Source organism: Alnus glutinosa, chromosome 5 (assembly GCF_958979055.1).
Source record: "Alnus glutinosa chromosome 5, dhAlnGlut1.1, whole genome shotgun sequence".
NCBI lineage: Eukaryota > Viridiplantae > Streptophyta > Magnoliopsida > Fagales > Betulaceae > Alnus > Alnus glutinosa.
This window is the reverse complement of record NC_084890.1, coordinates 10,110,782-10,132,200: the sequence shown is the minus strand read 5'-3', so window position 1 is coordinate 10,132,200 and position 21,419 is coordinate 10,110,782. Positions and strand designations below refer to the sequence as shown.

The 21,419-nt window shown below is 35.9% G+C and overlaps 1 long non-coding RNA gene across 1 annotated transcript; it reads right to left on the bottom strand.

Moving 5' to 3' along the window:
* Nucleotides 1-270: 270 nt before the first annotated feature.
* On the bottom strand, nucleotides 271-4,219 carry LOC133868445 (uncharacterized). The gene is made up of 3 exons (XR_009900337.1): nucleotides 3,739-4,219; nucleotides 1,910-1,981; nucleotides 271-533 (listed from the first exon to the last, which is right to left on the bottom strand). It is a non-coding gene; the product is annotated as an uncharacterized LOC133868445 (long non-coding RNA).
* Nucleotides 4,220-21,419: the final 17,200 nt, after the last annotated feature.

Sequence of the window (21,419 nt, the reverse complement as noted above, 5' to 3'; positions counted from 1 at the left end):
GTATTGTAACGCCCCGCCTTTTACAAAAACATGTAAGTGAAATTTTTTTGAATTTTTCCACGTAACGTTACTTGTGACGACCCAATTTTTTTTTTTTTTTTTTTTTATAAAAAACATTTCATAAATGTTAATCTCTTAAAATACAAATGGATCCTCACAGTGACACGACGATGTGTCGCAAAGCCAACATATGATACATACTCCATAATATGTACCTGGTAAATCAGAGTACAACATCTAACTACTATGCAATGGAAAACATAAACTCAATAGTGGAAATCACATCTTAAACATCTATCATAAATTAATAACAACAAGAGCCATTTAACATCTATGTGTTTAAATCTTTCCTCAATATAAATACATAACAGAAATGGCTTTATACAATAACGAGTGACACATGCATCACAAGCCATAACAAAACCTATAAAACTGAGGACGCCCATGGTCCTGAAATTACGACCATCGCAGCGAGCTCCGGTCATAATATCCCAAATGCACGTCTACGACCCCATCAACTACGACTCGAGTACCTGCAGCCAAGAGACATCATTTATACGGTTGTGGGGGTTTGCCACATCCGTATAGGTGAAATTATGAGTTCACCGCCTCAGTACATAATACCGAGACCTCAGTGATATTAAACTAACTGAGTTTTTCAAATGAACCAACTTTTCTTTTTTAGTCTCGCGTACACTATAACAGCTACCAATTTATAAAATTTTGTTTAAAAACCCCCATAGCTGATATAGCAAACACCGACTATCAGAAAACATTTAAAGCATACTATGTAGTTGGACCCATACGTAGAAGTTTCATTGGCATAGAAGCAACCACGTATAAACCCACCTACAATAATACTTTTATGTTGGTAGCTCAAATGCACATAAGTCTAACATTATTAACTGTGATAACACTGTGCCTCAGGGCATTACAACTTCATATCAAAGCACATAGTTGTCCATGCAGTTACTAGAGTAAGACTCTGATATCCAAGCACTTCTTACTGATGTGCAACGACAATCCATCTACCTACTCCCAAGCCACACTGATATTGCAACCAATAGCGTCAAAACCAAGCACACTAAGCTTAAAACATGCCATCTCGCTCTTTAGTACAAGCTTACTATCATTTTCCGAACATGGTTAACACAGAATCCTAGGGCATTACAACTTCATGTTGAGCACGTAGTTGTCCATGCGGTTACTAGAGTAAAACTCGGGTATCCAAGCACTTCCTACTGACGTGCCACGACATTTCATCTACCTACTCCTAGGACACTGTATTACTCATACCGAACCATGACAATATTCTTGTTCATCCAAGCTCAATGTTATAAAATTATGCAACTAGACGATAGCAGTATACATAAGCTCTTTTGCCATTAAAACTCTTAGGCATACTAATACGTCTAGTACAAAAACTACGATATTTAATATCATGAAAACATAACACTATTTAAACAATGATATGCATGCTTATGATGGTCTTTTCATTCTTTGTGAGACTTTCCTTCATTTCCATTCTTTGAGGCTTACTCTTCCTTTCATTCTTATGTTCATGCTCATACTCATGCTTTACAATTCAAACTCTATCCTCCTATTCTTTACAATTCATGCTCTCTTCAAATACGATAAACCAATCAACATGAAACTTTATCATTCTACTTTGCATAATTTAAATCCCATCCGCAGCTCACATTCAAATACTTTAAAAACAATTTTACACATTTCATTTATACATCATTTCATAACATCATTGATATTATTTGCACATAGTTGAAACTACTCAAATCAACCAAAACAGATATATTCAACATACAATTGGTTCAGATTTATAAAACAACATATATATTTTGCAATTCTATAATATATAAAAATAACAGTTTCTCAGTGAGTAAAATATCACTTGGCTGCATTGGACTCACGACTCCAACTTTACATTGAAGGATCCGTTGAAGTCTCCATTAATGACACGATCCTGCAAATACTTATAACATTAGACTACGCTATGGAACTCTACACTCTATGACACATAGACTACCCGCGTGCTCACACGTCACATTGCCCGTGTCTATGTCTAGTTAAGTATCCTAAATTATTGTTAGGTTATCATTTAGGTTTTGGTCCCTTTTTATTTTATTAATTAACACAAATATGTATCAACTATTTTATTAGCTTATCAGTTGTTTTTGCATTACATTTATATGTTCTATAAGTCTACTAACTTATGCTTACTAATTCTTTAGAAAAGATTATAATCACATATTGTAATATTTATTCATTTTCTACACTTTACCTATTTGTTTATTTCTTTTTCTCCATTATTTGTTTCACTTCCTTAATTAGCGCCGAGATTAGAACCTTGTTACTTACAACCACAACCTCCTAATACAATTTCATAATCAACATACCTATAACACTATAATGAGGACTTCGACCATTGATTAACAACCCATCCCAAATTAATTCGACTTCATCAATACCTAAAATATCCAACATCATAAGCATATCATGGAGCACATATTAGCTCCCATCAACCAACTACACATCAAAACCCACACTAAAGATCAATTCTACTATATTCCTACAATCACTTTGAAATCCTCCTTTACATATCAAGATCAACATCTCTTTTAGCCATCATAACCAAAAATACATACAAGCCAACCTTACCGAAAATACATTTTTCTAATACTACTCCATCATGGCAAATCAACACAACAAACCACAAATCCACCATATCTCCAATTTAGTTAACATCTACCCAAAAACATCAATAAACTTAGTCCCTATCAAATAAACATAAACCAACATAATTATCTCATTTACAAGCATAAAACCAGTTCTGAATTTCCATCCAAATAACCATCAAAATCGCTTTCCATTCAAACATCAACCACTTACAATAAAACATCAATCTCCTCTAATTGGAAATACCTTCTACCAAAATTTCACAACTATCATCAATAATTTACAAGTCACCTACCAAATTCCATTAATCATAATCTAAAATCATCTACCAACCTTAACGAACATCAATCGGTTCTTACCAAAACCCATTTAGAAATTGCAACTAAATCCCTAAACAATAATCCATGACAAATTTCAGCCACAAACACCACTATCAACATTCAAGAAAGCATCATAAAAGAACAATAAACACCCAACACACCAACTAGATTTCAACTTCAATTTCGGTTAACCTCAATCCTAAATTCTGATTTAACAAAATACTTCCATCAAGGTCCCTACAAATCAGCCCCTCTCAATTACCTCAAGCATTTCCACAATCCAAATCAGAAATAGCAACTTAAAATACACCCATCTAGGCCACAACTCACAACCATAAACACCATGAAAATCCCTCCAAATACTCCCAAAACTGAACACACTTCAGAAAATTATCAATCAAAACAGGGAGAATAACTCTAGCTTCAAAACCCACAGATTCGGCCAAGCGTTCATGAGAATCAAACCAGAATTTTCACAACATACCCACACACAGCCGACCAAACACAAGAGGGCCATCAAGCAACCCATTCGGTTACCTAAAAATAATCTAAACGAAAATCAAACCCCAACATCAAATGTTAATCGGCCAAACCTCCATGGAACCAATCTCAAACATCATCCACCAAAAATCACAAGCCCCAAGCAAAATAACCCAATCGGTTCTTAACAGAAAATTAAAGGGAAAATTAAGCAAAACCAAAGGAAGAAAAAGAAGAATCTCACCTGAACAGGGCCGAAACCCACGCCCTAGTTGCTGCCTCCATGACCCGACGGTGGTCCAGCCACCATAGCTCCAAAAATCGCCCCACCACCGGCCAAGGATCACCCTCCACACACGGGTCCTCTCTCAACTCGGCTCTCAGTTGATCTCTCCCTCACGATCTCACTATGTCATGGGTTCACTCATGGACTGGGGTGTGCGTTTGGGAGGAGAGGAAGAGGAGAAGACGATGGAAGAGGGGAGAGGGAGATCGTGCTGTGAAACCGGAAGAAGAGAAGGAGAAATGCAGTGGAGGGGGTCGGGCTGCTCGTGGAACGGGGGGGGGGCTGCGTTGCTGGAGAAGAAGAAAAGAGAAGGGAGGAGGAAAAGAAAAGGAAGGAGAGGAGTAGGGTGCTGCACGTGACAGAGCCGAGAGAGGGAGGAAGAAAAGAAGAAGAGAAGGGAGAGATCGTGCAGTGAGAGAGAGAGATCTGGACCTGCGTGAGGGAAAAAGAGGAAAGAAGGAGAAGAGATAGGGTGGGGACATGTGGCGCGACGCGAATGGCTAAGAGTAGATAATAAAATCTCCCAACCAACCGGGTAATGCCACGTGGCAAAGAGATATTTTTTTTATTTTTAAAACCCTCAACTTATGTGAATTAAAGTGGGACCCCATTTTATTAAAACTATTTTATTTAATAATTAACATTTAACCCCCTTATAATAATTATTATTCTTTCAATTATTTTATCTTAAGCTTATTTTATTTTGATAATATAATTATTATTACCTAAAATAAAATTATTAATCCTATCTATTAATAAATATGATTTATTATTTGATAAATCGCCTATTATATTTCTTGGTCTTTACATTACAAACTCACCAGAGTTAAATGTTAGCAACGGAATATATATATTTTTTTTCAATGATAACACATCAGAGCTTCTAACAAAAATACTTCAAAATATATATAAATAGTGTAATTAAATATTTACACATTAAAATAGTATTTGTGCCACATATAGCACAAATAATTTACAACCAAAACACTCACAATAAATATAAATATTGTTTTGCGAGTATAATAATAATAATAATAGACTAGATATAGTAGTCCACAAAAATGGGAGGCATTCCATCCTCAAATACTGCTACCAAGATCACCTAAAGGTCTGGACAATCCTGATACTCTTCTTCTTCATAACCTGTATTAATATATAATACAGAGAAACAATAATACAAAAATACCTAGTGAGTCCACTGTTTTCAATAATATTATAATTGCTGATTTATTAGAAATAAATATCATAATGCAATGACATAATAAAATGACAATTTTATATGCACAGTCTTATTATAAAATAAATCATGAACTTCTTGCGTTCAATCTTTAGAGACGTAACTCTAACACATAGATTCAAGGAAACGTAATTCATGTCAAGCGTGTTATAGGAGACGTAACTCCTGTTTAGCGAATGATAGGAGACGTAACTCCCGTTTAGCGCATTCTAAAGAGACGTCACTCCTCTAACAATTTGTCTAAGGAGACGTCACTCCTCTAATAATTATTATCTTTTTGGCACATGCAGACGTCACTCCCTGGTCCGTAGGCAGACGTCACTTCCTACTCTGTTCTTTATTAATATTTTTGGCTCAGGCAGACGTCACTCCCTGATCCGTTGACAGACGTCACTCCCAACTTTGCTATAATTAAATTCATTAATTAAAATAACAAAATATGCAAATTCCACATGCGCAACCAATTAAATAAAGCAGAAATCATAACATTAGGAAAATTCAGCATCACCCTCAGTGAGTAAGAAATACTCACAGTTCTTTGCTACAAAGAGAGATCCACAGGAATAATGACTGCACAGTTATATACATTTGATATAATATTAGTATAAAATACTAAGAACCTATTTTAACATTTTATCACTTTCGACTAATAAATCACTTATCCTAATTTCTAATATCGCTTAGATATTATAACGACATAAAATGGGTTAATTATATTACCACGTATTTCGTGTGGGCATTATTACGGCATTTATAAATAATAACCAAAACACTCATTTTAGTTAAAATGGCATATATATTACGGTAAGCATATATATTTATTTTTATATCAAACAAACATAATAACTTACCAAGTGTAAATAATGAACTTTATGTTTCAAAACAAGTGAATAGAATAATAATATTATTTTATTCTTATAAAATCCGAGCAGAATAACGGCATTAGTATTAATAACGCCTAAAAATATTTTTAGAATTTTGGCGGCATAACAGAACTTTTTGTAAAATATTACTTTTTACTCGGGCATCACAATGACGTATTTTATAAATTGTTCGCACCACTTAAAAAGCCCTGTTTAAAATACAACACAAAATATTAGATAAATAAAGCTCATGGATTTACCAATATTAAAATAACATTTTATATAAAACTAAATATCCCTTTTTTGTATCTTTTCTTCCTTCTTTTTCTTCTACTTTTCTACCAACCAACTACACACACGTGCACCCCTTCCTTTTTGTTTTATCATTTTCTTTTGTATTTCTTTTCATTTCTACTCTTGCTTTCCCCTGTTCTTTTCTCCTTCCCCGACGCGCACACACACACACAGTAGAAAAAAAGAGAGAGTTAGAGAGGCTTACTACAAAAAGGAGAGGATCCCTGCTGGACCGAGAGAAGAGGGAAGAGATTGGGTAATTTTTCTGAGTTTGGTTTCTTGATTAAGGGCATCCACCGAGAGATAATAGGGAAGAAAATCAGAGTTTTATGCTCTGTTTTTCTGCCTGTCCGTAATACACAAAGGGAAGGGAAGAAAGTGATTTTCTTGAATTCTCTTTAGGTTCAGTGTGATGAAGAGTTGAGCGAATAGAGTGCACTTCTCTGATTTTCTGCACTATCAAAGGGAAGAAGAGGTTTGAAGAAAGTTGCAGAGATATCAAGCAAGAGAGATGGAGAGCTTCTATTGGGTTTTCTATTCCTCTTTCCTTTTCTTTTCTGTTTAAGGAAGGAGAAACTGCAGGGATGAATTTGCCCAGAGTTTCTGCCACCGTTCAGAAGAAGAGAAGAAGAAAGCTATAGAGGAAAAGAGAGAAACCGAGAGATATATGCAAAGAATCATAAAGAAAGAAGAGATGGTAGTGTGCGTGAAAACGAAGGGCTGCAACTCAATATATAGTAACAGGAAGGGTCCCGATCACTTGGGGCAGAAATGATCTAATGGCTGAAGTGTAAACTTGCTCAGCAAGTTGGTGCGCTGGAGGGGGAATGAATGTAGGCATTAAAATATCTTCAATCTTTAACAAACTAGAGATTGGATTCCAACTAAACTGACGTTAATATGCTAACTAAGTTTTTGCTTAGTTATATTTTTTTGTCTTCTAGTGTCTCAAGAATGATGGGTTAGGATTCAACGTGAAAATGGGAATGCTACACCTAGATCTGGTTCATGTGCTGGGTTTATGGAGAATTAAAATGGCCCATTAATAACATAATTGAATTTTCGTCTTATTCAGAGGTATTGTTTTTAGCAGATGTTTTTAGATACTAAATGGAGTCCAAAAATTATGAAATTCAGAGGGTAGTTAGAGAACTTCGAGACGAACGTTCTGGCTTTTGAATCGATGAAAACGGAGTTCGTTTGACCCTATTTTCGTTATTCTAAAGTTTAAGGTCCGTTTGAATTTTTATCAAATTAAAACTATAAAGGCTTCTAAATGAATATTTATTTTTATAAATATTCATATTTATTTTTTTGCCTTATTGTTAGGTTTTAAAACATATTTTAAGATATTTTATTTAATATCTTAAAATACGGGGTGTTACAGGTATCAACATTCCATTTATGGCATAGGCTAATGTTCTCCATATTCTTTTGAAATTTTCTTATCCCATAAATCTTGCACCTAATTTCCCAAAAGATCTGCTTCAGGATCTGTTCTTCAGTACGAGGTTGCCCTCCAAACTTTATCTCATTTCTAGCTCTCCAAATGTTGTACACAGTAGCACTAAAGCTCAATCTACATAAGGATCCCTTCAAGCTCTTATCCTTCCAGTTGCGGCATCCTTCATCAATTACCTCATCCCAATTAGTAGTAGGGTTCAAAACATCACAACGCTTTAGACATTCTTTCCAGATTCTTGAACTGAAACCATATAAGAAAAAAAGGTGATCTCGGCTTTCAGTTCCACCCCTACAAAAAACACAACTAGTATCGCCCATAAATCCCCAAACAAGCAAACGGTCTCCAGTAGAAAGCCTGTTATTTATAGCTAACCAAAGGATGAAAGCTTGTTTTGGAATAGCAAGATGATGCCATACTAGCTTCCACCAACTCACAATTATTTTTTTCTTCCTAAGATAATTCCAGGTATCTGCACATACATAAGTACCAGACCTAGCAATAGTCCATATAGGCTTATCAACAACTCCTATAGGTACATCCAGCAGCCTACTTTGAATAGCAACAAGCTCCTCAGAACGAGCAAGATTCCAACACCACTCTCCTTTCTTTAGAACCGACTCCAATTTAGCTTCCAGCTTGCTATGTGAGTCATATATAACTTTATAGCCAAACTTATATATATTTAGCCAATATAGCTTCCTTATAGGTTTTTCCAAGTTCATAATGTGTGCGCTATGGCTGTGTCTCGGTATGCTTGATGAGCAAGGCAGGCAATGATTTGCTGGTTAATTGTATACATATTGGTTTTGTTGGTTTGCCTTTAGTGTCACGTCTCTGTTGGATTCCATATTGGTCTGATTGCATGTAATGTCCAAGAAAATGTTTAATGAGTTTATTAGGATTAAATAAAAATAAGTGTATTTAGTATGGTAAAGTGTTTTATTTTTATCTTATGGATTTGTAAATAGTAGCCAAGAAAAGAAAATGTGATTAATATTGTTAAAGTCTAAATAAAAGATTAATTAAAAGGAAAAGAGAATATGATAAAATAGAACAAAACTAAACCAAATGATAGTTGTCGGTCAATGTGAAAAACTAGGGAAGAGTTAGTTGTAGAATAATGCTAAAAGACAAAAAGGAGAAAAGCAAAACAAAGTGTTAAATTAAAAATAAAACAATAAAGTTTAATAAAGTAATATATATATATGGCACAGCCCCACGTCCAAAAAAAAAAACAACTTAACAAGTGAAGGGCTTAGCCCTACACTTATCATGGCCACCTGGCCATTTCTCATTATATGGCCGAGTGTCTCTTTAATAAAAGAGGCAGTGAGTCTTCGTTCAAATTTTTAGAGCCGCAGAGAGTTCTTCTTCGATTTTCTTCTTTTGGATTTTCATAGAAATATTACGATATACGAAGATCCAACGGTCCAATCTTAGATCCGATTTCAGCAACGCAATCTTTAAAGCTCGATCTACATTTTGACCGAACGTTTTAAGGTAAATCGCTAAACTCGTATTTTTAGAGATTTTTATAAATCTCGTAGAAATGAGTTTAACTTGGCGTTTTCTCTAAATTTTGTGTGGTTTGGAGTTGGTAGGAGCTTCCCGAGCATTTGGTCTTTGCTTGGCGAATTTTTGGTAAGTTTTCCATAAACCTTAGTTTTTGGGTATTTTGTTAAAATGCTATTTATTGTGATTAACCCTAAGTAATGCTTATGGGTTAGCGATATTGGGTTTAATAAAGTGAATAGAAATTTTAGATAAATGTTTAGGAATTTTGGAGTTTTATGGGTAAATTAGCAATATGACTTTTTGAGCGATTCAAAATGCTACTTAGTGTGATTATTAGTTAGAATGCTAATTAACGCAATATATTGTATTTTTAGGAGCGCTTTACGGTTGAGCTTAGAGTCGTTTGGATATTGGGAGTACAAACGATCTGAGGTGGGTATTCCACTCACTGAAAAAATATATATTTTTATATGTTTTGTATTGATAAAAATATATATATTGTTTATGAAACCGAACCAACCATATGATGAAATGTATATGCTTTGAGATGATTTGTTTAGCTTCGATTATATTTAAACTATATCAATGATGTTTAAGAGATAGTGCAAGAGTGAAAAGTATTGAATAGATTTAAAGTGTTAAGTTCTGCAGTTAAGATTTAAATTATGCAAATTGTTTGAGAACATGTCATGTTGAAACTGTTTAGATTTTATAAAGAAACTAGGTTTTGAATGATTTCAAAGTGTTGGATAAAATGCTGGATTTGTTTAGTTTTAAGAGGACGTGATTTAACAACTGCATGATTTCAGCGTGACACAGTAGTGAAATATATACTGGTCAAGCATGGAACATAGAACATGTAGTATAGAGCATACATCAACAGTTGTACAGGAGTAAAGGAGCAGTGCACACAGTAAAACAGCAGTTATCAGCATCGTGGGGGACCGACGCCCCAGTAGACCCAGTCATGCATATCATGTATAGCATTGTTTTATGAGTGATGTTTTTATGTTATGAGTAGCTTTTACTAGACGTATTGATATGTATAAGTGTCTTAAGTGAAAAGCGCTTATGTATATTTCTATCGGATAGTCATGTGTTAAGATGTCATACATTGAACTTGAAAGTACATGGATACATGATTGCCCAGGCGCGAGTAATGGCATGTCTATGATTAAGAAGGTTGACTGTTCTTGTTCTTCAGGAAAGACGTGTTAGCATGATTGAGTTTAACTCTAGAGCTCTCATGATCTACTGACGTTCAAGGCATGAAGCTGAAATACGATTAGGGATGGTGTTGCGAGTGTACCGTTGACGGATGTTATCCTAGTATGGAAGAGTAAGATGTCATGTTTTATTGCTTAAGACCTATGTGTATACGTGATATCTGTGATGGAGTGATCGTGTGCACATATGTCTGAGCGACCGGTGAAAAGTATTATTATAGAGGGGTCTATATGTAGAATCTTCCAAGCGGTAGATTGGAACTTATACATATGTTCACAGCTATATAGTATGTTTTAAATGTTTTCAAAATAGTCGGTGTTTGTTGCATTAGCTGTTGGTAAATTGTGGCTAATATAGTACTCGCACGACTAAAAATAAAATAAAGGTTGGTTCTTTGTGAAAACTCAGTTAGTCTTATACCACTGAGGTCTTAGTGTGTTTCATACTAAGGCGGTGAACTCATTATTTCACCTATGCGGATGTGGATACCACCACAATCGTGTAGATGATATTCCTGTGATTGCAGGTACTCCTGAGGCGGATGACGATCCGGTAGCTTACTATTTGGGTTACTACGATTGAAGCCTGTAGCGACAGTCGTAGTGGGATAGGACTATGGTGTCCTTATTTTGATTGTTTTTGTATATGGCTTGTGATGTATGTGCCACTCATTATTTTGTATAAGTCATTCTTTTGTAACAGTTGTATGTAGTTAAGCCTTAAACAGATAGACATGTGTTATGGCTCAATTTTGTATAGATAACAGGTTTATTTATAGTTATGCTTTTCCGCTATGTTTAATGGTATAATGATTTATTCCGCTGTAGATGTAACTCTGTATATCAGGTACATGTTATGGGGCATGTGCCTATGTTGACTGAGCGACACGTAGTCGTGCCATTGCGATGACCCGTTTTACGTTTTGTAAAAAAAAAAAAAAAAAAAAAAAAAAAAAAAAGGGTCGTCACATTGCATCCATATTGGGTTGGCTTGATTGCTTTCATATATTGACCTTGTTGCTTTCCTTTGGTGTCACGCATCACAAAATGGTATGTGGAGGTTGATATTGCAGAATTTGTGGCCGCTGCAATATCTCCAAGATGCTGTCTTGCAGCTGGCTGATCTTCAACATGCAGATGTCGTTGCCGTGTCAGCTGCATCATTATGTTTCACACATTGTTCCTTGCTTCAATGCGCTTATGGAGATCAAATCCTGCTCAAATGAGATTGTCATTTTCTTCCTTACCAGACAGACTGATGTTGCCTAGACTGCTACCGCATTCAGGTCATGCTGTGCAAGTCCTCATCCTCTTAAGGTATGTGGCCGTTGAATGAGTGAGTGATTTTATTTATGTTGAGATCCCTTAATTTCTTTGGTGAGGATATGTTGCTGTAAGTAGCGCGATTGAGTTGACGTTGAGCTCCCTTGAATTACGCTGGTGAGGATCTACAAGATTTGCTACTGTAGTGGCATGCACGTTAACAACATTCAGCTTGTTTTTCATGGAAGTATTTTTGTGGGATGTCATATCGGGTTTGTCTGCCATATTGGGTTTGTATGTCTATTGTCGCTCAATGGGTGTGAGCTCTCCTAGGGTTTTCTATGATGTATAGTGCTATGTAATAATGATCTTTATTTTATTTAATTTTTAATTTTTATTTAATTTTTTTTTAAAAAGAGAAACCCGAGAAAAAAAATCGGTTAATAAAAAGGAGAGGCAATTAAAGTTACCCATATTTTGGCTCTTTAATTTGTTGGCCCATTTATTTGGTATATTGTTGGTCTTGTTGTTGACCTAGACTCATCTTTTGACCTTTGTCGTATTGATTGATGACTCATAACCATTTAAAGTCCATAATTGGCCTCATTTTAGCTCTTGTTGGCTCTCATTTTGGCCCATTTTTGGCCTATAGCTGATAAAGGGCATCTTCAATCATCCTTGCTGCTATTAACTCCAATCACATTCGCTAGCCACCACCAATCCTAGGGATTTCCAGCCACCGTCTTTGGCCTCCGCTATTTGCCACTCACCGCTACCATCTTCCGCTAAAAAAAAGAAAAAAAGAAAAAATATCATACTCAAGATTCTACAATTTTTTACCTTGAGTTTGTGGGAGGGGAATATTAGAATAAATTATGCGATTTGATTTATGTTAGAATATATCATTGGATTTGATTTCAGAGATTTGATTGTATTCAAACCTGATTTGATTTGATCTCTCCCTACCATTTATATATATATATATATATTCTCCACCTCCATAAAATAGAGACATTTGTATTATAAATTTCATCAAGTGAATAAGAGCAAAACGTAGCGCTTAGGGCTTTAACTTGTAGACGTAAGTCATAGGTCGAATCACGTAAATTTTCATGTATAATGCCCCAATGAAATTAACTAATCAGTAGTTAACTTCATGATTCACCTACAGTCTCATTCTATAAGGAGTCACTACAAAAAAACACTGAAAATCGCCGCATGTCTACAGTATCGGTTACTGTAGACACGCGGCCAGATGGCAGCGTGTGTCTCTGGCCACGTGGCCATATGTGGCGTAGAAACAATTGGCCGCGTGTATAAATTACAAGTGGCATTCTGTTGTACACGTGTATAAAAATACACGTGGCCAACTGGTGTTTTTTGAAAAAATATTTTTGGAATTCTTTTTTTTTTTTAAAAAAAAAAAAACAAGCAAACAAATAGTATGTACATGATAATATTACTATGTACCCTATACCAAATTAGAGTTTATAAACTAATTAGTTTTGTACACTACTTGTATTTAATTTTTTTTGAATTTATTTATATAAAAAATTCTTATTATATACCCCAACAATAAATTTGTGCTATATTTAGTATGTATTGTACTTATGGTTATGTTTTAGGGTTTACATGCAGGTTGAGTTTCTTGAATATGGTTTATGCGTTAGGACTTAATTTATTGTATGTGTAGTACATACTCTCAGGGTTAAGGTTCGTAGAACATCCATCTGAATGTGTTGGCCTTGTGGTCCCGATCATTATAGCATACCTTACACAAGTATAAAATTGCATGCCTCTATCATTTGATCCAGTTCAATGTTCAAAACTTAGTCGAACTATCATTTGATCCTAGAGTTAGGGTTTATAACTATATATATAGTATATATATTTAGGGTTAGGGTTAAGGTTAGGGTTTGTGGCTTACATATAGTACATACACTTAATATTAGGTTAAGGTTAGGGTTTATGGCTTACATATGGTACATACACTTAAGATTAGGGTTAAGATTATGGGTTTTAGGGTTCAATTTTATGGTCAGAGTTTGGTATAGTATATATATATATATATATATATATATATATATATATATATATATATATATACTTAGGGTTAGGATTTAGTTTTAATTTATAGTTTACGGTTTAGTTTTATGGCTTAGGGTTTAGCAATTTGTACAGTACATACACTTAGGGTTGCATGTGTTTGTGTTTGTATTTGTATTTGTATTTGTATTTCAAAACTATCTTGTCATATTTGTATATACATATATATAATATATGCATGCATGCATGCATACATGCATGTAAACGGCGTGCCGAAATTATATACCTTTATAGTTACTTGTATATACCCTAACATTGGGGTTTATGGCTATATATATATATATATATATAGTATACTTATATAGCTATATACAGTATAGCTATATATAGTATATACACTTAGGGTTAGGGTTTATAGATATATATAATAGGTATATACACTTAGTGTTAAGGTTTATGTTTATATAGAGTACTAAATGCATAATTAAACTAAATTTGTGCTATATATATATGCATAATTATACGGCGAGGAACAAAAAAAAAAAATGCAACATAACAAAGTACATACACTTAAGGTTAGGGTTTATGGCTATATATAGTATATAGACATAGGGTTAGGGGTTATGGGCTACGTGCAATATGTTTATAGTATATTTACGTTTTACATGTTGAGTACTTTACATATATATGGTATACTTATAAGTAAACCCTAACTCTAATTAGGATTTGCGTTAATGGAATACTAATCTAATAAAACCCTAACCCTATACATATATAGGACCTATATATATATATATATATATATGAACCTTAACACAGACTTAGGGTTTAAGAATTAGTTTTAGGGTTATCGTTTAGGGTTTAGTTTTATGGGTTAGAGTTTATGTAAACCTTAACACTATATATATTACATACACTTAGGGTCGGATTAGGGTTTGTGTTTGTGTTTGTGTTTACAAATACAAATATATATTTATATATATATATAATTTTTCGTTTTTCAAAAAAAAAAAAAAAAAAAAACAGATAGAGACGTGTATTAGTATACACGTCTCTAATTGGCCGTGTGGCATTACGCCTCCCGCGCGCCACCTGGCCTATTTTTTAAATAAAAAAAAAAGGGTAGCTTCTAGAGGAAGCTACCCTCGATCCACTCATTTCTCTCACTCAGCTCTCTCTCTCTCACTCAGCTCTCTCTCTCTCTCTCTCTCTCTCTCTCTCTCCCTCTCCGTCTCTGTCGATCACGGACGTCCGCACCGACCACCGCCCTTCGCTGTCTTCTCCGGCCAGCTCCCTCTCCGGCCGTCACTGCACCACGCGTGCACCAACTTATAGGTGCATGCTCTCTCTCTCTCTCTCTCTCTCTCTCTCTCTCTCTCTCTATCTCTCTGTCTCTCTCTCTAGCTCTCTCTCTCTCTCTCTCTCTCTAACCGAACCAGGAACCCTAACCCTAGGTCCGGACCTCTCTCTCTCTACATCCGTCTCTCTGTCTCTATCTCTCTCTACATCTCTCTCTCTCTCTCTCTCTCTCTATCTCTCTGTCTCTCTCTCTAGCTCTCTCTCTCTCTCTCTATCTCTCTCTCTCTCTAACCGAACCACAGTAGGAACCCTAACCCTAGGTCCGGACCTCTCTCTCTACATCCATCTCTCTATCTCTATCTCTCTCTACATCTCTCTCTCTCTCTGAAACCTCTCCCGGTCTGTGTGTCTCTCTCTCTCTCTCTCTCTCTGCCTTGTACGTGATTGCTATTTTGGGACTTGTTTTGGGATATTATTTTGGGACTAATATGTTTTAATGCAGGTACATTTTGGCTAAGGAGCATAAAATACACCAAAAAAAAATATTTGTGAGTAATTTTAGCATTAATTTTTTTTCTTTATTTTTGGCTATAATAAACTTGGTGCATTTAAATTAATTTGTTTAAAATCTGTTTCTAATTGTTTTAATAGTTTCATATAATAATTGTGGATTTAGCAATTAATAATGGTCTATGCAATGCTGTTAATTTTGTTGGGTTTGAATATCTATTGTTGTGTAATTTTATGTGTTTTGATGTGGTTGGTCGTTATGCATGAAAAATATTCGTACAGTTGTGTTATTTTTCTTTTTTGTAATATGTTTTACTGCACTACGAATTGGTGTGTGGATTATTATTTGTGGCAATTTATGCTAAAACATTTGAACAGATTAAACAATCTCACCATTATTTTATTAACTTCATCATAAAATCAATGATGCAAACCAATAAAATATAAATAAGTATGCGGTACTATTTCAACAATTTTTGGGTTTTTTAAGAACAAAAAAAAAAAAGTTTAATTGTTCATTTTCAGGTAATTTTTTTACAAACAAAAAAAAAAAACATTTCAAAGTAAACTCGCCATCATTTTATAATAAAATGATCGTATCCAACAATTATTGGATAGATACAGAAAATTAAATTTGGCCACCTTCTACCATTTATAATAATTTCTTTTATTATTCAATTTATAACAAAGGTCTAAACAATAAACCCTAAACCCTAAATCAAAACTAATATAAAAATCCCTATACTCTAATCTCAAAACCAAACCCCTAAGCTTTATACTTTAAAAAACAATCAAAAACCATAAACCCTAAACCCTAACCCAAAATACCGTACACCCTAAAAACCCTAAACCCTACAAAAGAGTGAGATTTTTTTTTATATTTTTTTATTACTTTTTTATTTTAGTTAAACCCTAAACCCTAACCTTAAAACCCTAACCCTAAAAACCTAAATCCTAACCTTAAAACCCTAAAACCTAAACCCTAAACCCTAAATCCTAACCTTAAAACCCTAACCCTAAAAACTAAACTGTAAAAACTAAACCCTAAAAACCTAAACCCTAACCTTAAAACCCTAAAACTTAAACCCTAAACCCTAAACTCTAACCTTAAAACCTTAACCCTAAAAACCTAAACCCTAACCTTTTTAACCCTAACCCTAAAAACTAAACCTTCAAAACCTAAACCCTAACCCTAAAAACTAAACCTTAACAATCTAAACCTTAAACCCTAAAACCTAAACCCTAACCTTAAAACCCTAACCCTAAAAACTAAACCTTCAAAACCTAAACCCTAACCTTTTTAACCCTAACCCTAAAAACTAAACCCTAAAAACCTAAACCCTAACCTTAAAACCCTAAACCCTAAAAATAGAAAGAAGAATATTAAAAAACATAAAAGAAAAAAGAGACCGATCATTTTTTCTTTCTTTTTTTTTTTTTTTTTATAACTTTTTGGGGTAATTACCTTTTCCCCCATGAACTACCAAAAAATGCGCGATGCCCCCATGAACTATCAACTCGACCAAAATAGAGCATTCAATTACCAAAGATAACCATTTTCCCCCCTTCCGTCAGTCACACGCTGTTTTACCCTCATTTTCTTCATCTTTTCCCCCTATGAACTACCACCATCTTCCTCTTTTCCCCCCATGAACTACCATCATCTTCCAACATGCCCCCATATAAAACGGCACATGACCCGTTGACCGTTTGTTTTAACCCCTTTGACTGACGGAAGGGGGGAAAATAGTTGTCTTTGGTAGTTGAATGCTCTATTTTGGTCGAGTTGGTAGTTCATTGGGGCATTGCGCATTTTTTGGTAGTTCATGGGGGAAAAAGGTAATTACCCCTAACTTTTTTATGGTGAGGTAAACCCTAAACCCTAACCTTAAAAACCTAACCTTAAAAACTAAACCCGAACAACCTAAACCCTAACCTTAAAACTCTAACCCTAAAAACTAAACCTTAAACCCTAAACCCTAACCTTAAAACCCTAACCCTAAAAACCTAAACCCTAACCTTTTTACCCTAACCCTAAAAACTAAACCTTCAAAACCTAAACCCTAAAAACTAAACCCTAACAACCTAAACCCTAACCTTAAAACCCTAACCCTAAAAACTAAACCCTAAAAACCTAAACCCTAACCTTAAAACCCTAAACCCTAAAAATAGAAAGAAGAATATTAAAAAACATAAAAGAAAAAAGAGACCGATCTTTTTTTTTTTTTTTTATAACTTTTTTATGGTGAGGTAAACCCTAAATCCTAACCTTAAAACCCTAACCTTAAAAACTAAACCCTAACAACCTAAACCCTAACCTTAAAACCCAAACCCTAAAAACTAGAACCCTAAAAACATAAACCCTAACCTTTTTAACCCTAACCCTAAAAACTAAACCTTAAAAACCTAAACCCTAACCTTTTTAACCCTAACCCTAAAAACTAAACCCTAACAACCTAAACCCTAACCTTAAAACCCAAACCCTAAAAACTAGAACCCTAAAAACCTAAACCCTAACCTTTTTAACCCTAAACCCTAAAAAAAGAAACCTTAAAACCCTAAACCCTAAATAAAGAAAGAAGAATATTAAAAAATAAAAAAATAAAAAAGGGAGAGATCTCTTTTTTTTTAATTACTTTTTTATGGTGAGGTAAACCCAAACCCTAACCCTACAAACTAAACCCTAAAAACCTAAAACCCTAAACCCTAAAAAAAAAAAAACAAAAACCCTAAACCCTAAAAAAAGAAAGAAGAATATTAAAAAATATAAAAGAAAAAGGTTCGAGATCTTTTTTTTATTATTATTATTTTTTTTATTACTATTTTATTTTAGTTAAACCCTAAACCCTAAAACCCTACACCCTAAAAACCCTAAACCCTACAAATATTAAAACCTAAACCCTAAACCCTAACCCTAAAAACTAAACCCTTAAAAACCTAAACCCTAACCTTAAAACCTAAAAAGAAAAAACCCTAAACCCTAAAAAAATATGAAAAAACGATACTTTGAGTTAACTGTTTAAAACAAATATTAAACAAACAAGCACTTTATTTGCTGTAATCAAATAACATATTTCGTTTCAGACTGTTAACTCACGTACAGAGGAATATGGACAAGTCGTGGATGTCAGCACCTAGGGGTACGACACAGTATAACGACGGGTGTATAGCGTCCGTGGCATTCGCCGTTCGTAACTGTAGGGCTGCTGATGGCAAAATTTACTGCCTATGTAAGTACTGCCGGAATAACCAACGGCACCCCCCAGATTACGTTCTTGCCCACCTGACAGGGGGGAAGGGAATGTCCACGAGATACGGTTTCTGGTATATGCACGGTGAGACTACCCTAAACCCTGCTGAACCTGTTTGGGGTCACGACCATCCCATTGTCACAGATATGGCTCCCCGTGGCATTGAACCTGTAGAAGTCACAGAACAAGGCGGAGACCTGGAACAAGGTGGTGACATGCACGCCATGTTGCGTGACGCCTTCGGCGTGCACGAAGTAGGTGAAACCGATCATGTTGGCCAGCCCGGAGAAGTAAATGAAGGAACCCCTGTAAGGGACACATTGAAGTACCTTGAGTTGTTGAAGACTGCCGACAAGCCACTTCACCCCGGTACAAAGCACAGTAAATTGAGTGCAACTGTACATTTCTACAACTTGAAGTGCATTGGAGGTATTAGTAACAAGATTTTTTCTGATATTTTTGAGCTTGTCAGTCAGTTATTGCCTCCTTGCGATGAGGCCTTGCCGGTTAATACGTACGAGGCGAAGAAATTCCTCAGTTCCATGGGTCTCGGGTATGAGAAGATTCCGGCGTGCCGTAATGATTGTATGTAATTCTGGAAAGACAATAAAGACCTAGATACTTGCACCGTATGTGGAGAATCTAAGTGGATGGCTGATATACATTTAGATCAGGATGGTGAGGTAATATCGTCGAGGAAAAAACGTCCAGTGAAGGTGTTGAGATGGTTTCCACTCATCCCACGGCTACAGAGGTTATTCATGTCAGAGCACACTGCGCACAATATGAGATGGCATGCAGAATGGCGCACTAGGGACGGCGTATTGAGGCACCCCGCAGACGGTGAGGCATGGAGATCGTTCGACACTCTACATCCGGATTTCATGGCAGACAGTAGGAACGTGCGGCTTGGACTGACAGCAGATGGATTCAATCCATTTGGGAACATGAGTACATCCCACAGCACATGGCCCGTATTGCTTGTACCGTATAATTTGCCCCCTTGGATGTGCATGAAACAGACGTCGTTCATCCTGTCACTGGTTATCCCCAGACCGAGCTCACCTGGTATGGATATCGACGTCTACCTTCAGCCACTGATTGATGAGCTGTTGGAGCTGTGGGATGTAGGGGTACGAACACTAGATGCTGCGAAGATGGAGAATTTCAATATGCGAGCTCAGTTGATGTGGACAATAAACGACTTCCCGGCGTATGCAGATTTATCCGGTTGGCCTAACAAAGGTGTGAAGGCATGTCCTTGTTGCATGTATTCGACACGTTCTAAACATTTGAAGAACGGTTGTAAATTTTGTTACATGGGACACAGGAGGTACTTGCCAACTGAACATCTGTGGCGGCTGAACAGAAGAACGTTTGATGGGACTGAGGAGTTAGAATGTGCTCCTGATGTGCCTTGCGGGGACGAGATCCTCCAACAGTTGGACGGAGTTGCGTTTAGGGATGAGAACGCGGGTAAGACGAGACGGAAGAAGCGGAAGACGGGTGCACGGGGTGCTGATGATGTTGTGTGGAAGAAGAAAAGTATTTTCTTTAGATTGCCGTACTGGAAGGACAATTTGCTTCGGCACAATCTTGATGTCATGCACATAGAGAAAAATGTCATGGACAATATACTTGGCACTATTTTGGACATCAAAGGGAAAACGAAGGACAACTTGGCAGCTCGGCTGGATTTGCAGGAGATGGGGTTGAGACCTAAATTGCATCCGTTCACCGCCGCAAACGGTAAAACATATATACCCGCTGCTTGTCACACGATGTCCAGGGAGGATAAAAAAAGCTTTTTAAAGGTTCTTCGAAATGTGAGAGTTCCAGACGGATATGCATCGAACATTTCACGGTGTGTTCGGATGAAGGACCGTACAATTTCAGGGTTAAAAAGTCATGACAGCCACATACTGATGCAGCAGCTTCTACCAATTGCATTGCGTCATTCACTGCCAGACAAAGTTGTCAGACCTATCGTTGAGATGTCAGCATTTTTCAGAGGCATATGCTCGACCAAGCTAACTCAAGCTGAGATGGACAGACTGCAAGGTGACGTCTGTATCACACTATGCAAGCTGGAACAGGTATTTCCTCCTGGGTTTTTTACTAGCATGGTCCACTTGGTCGTGCATCTTGTGCGCGAGTGTAGACTCGGCGGACCCATTCAATATAAGTGGATGTACCCGACAGAGAGGTAAAATTTCGCAGAAATATATATATATATATATATATATATATATATATATATATATATATATATATATATATATATATATATATATATATATATATATATATATATATATTTTCATGTAACTCGTGGCATTAAACGGGGACAAGCCCTTAATGTTTATGTGTGTGCACCAGGAGTCTTGGGGGTTTCAAGTCGAATGTGTGCAACAAAGCGGCTCCTGAGGGGTGCATTGCAGAAGGTTACATAGCGACCGAGCTAGTAACGTTCTGTTCGAGATATCTAGAAAATGCACCAACCTTCCACAATAGACCTTTGAGAAATCCTGATGGTTCCAAGGGGCGGGAACGCGAGTTAGGTTGAACCGGTTGACGATGCATCAGATTCATCGTTATATTGTGTTCAACTCTGAAGAGTTTCTCAATTTGTGGATGTAAGTAGTGTTTACATATTGAACCAGATTCAAA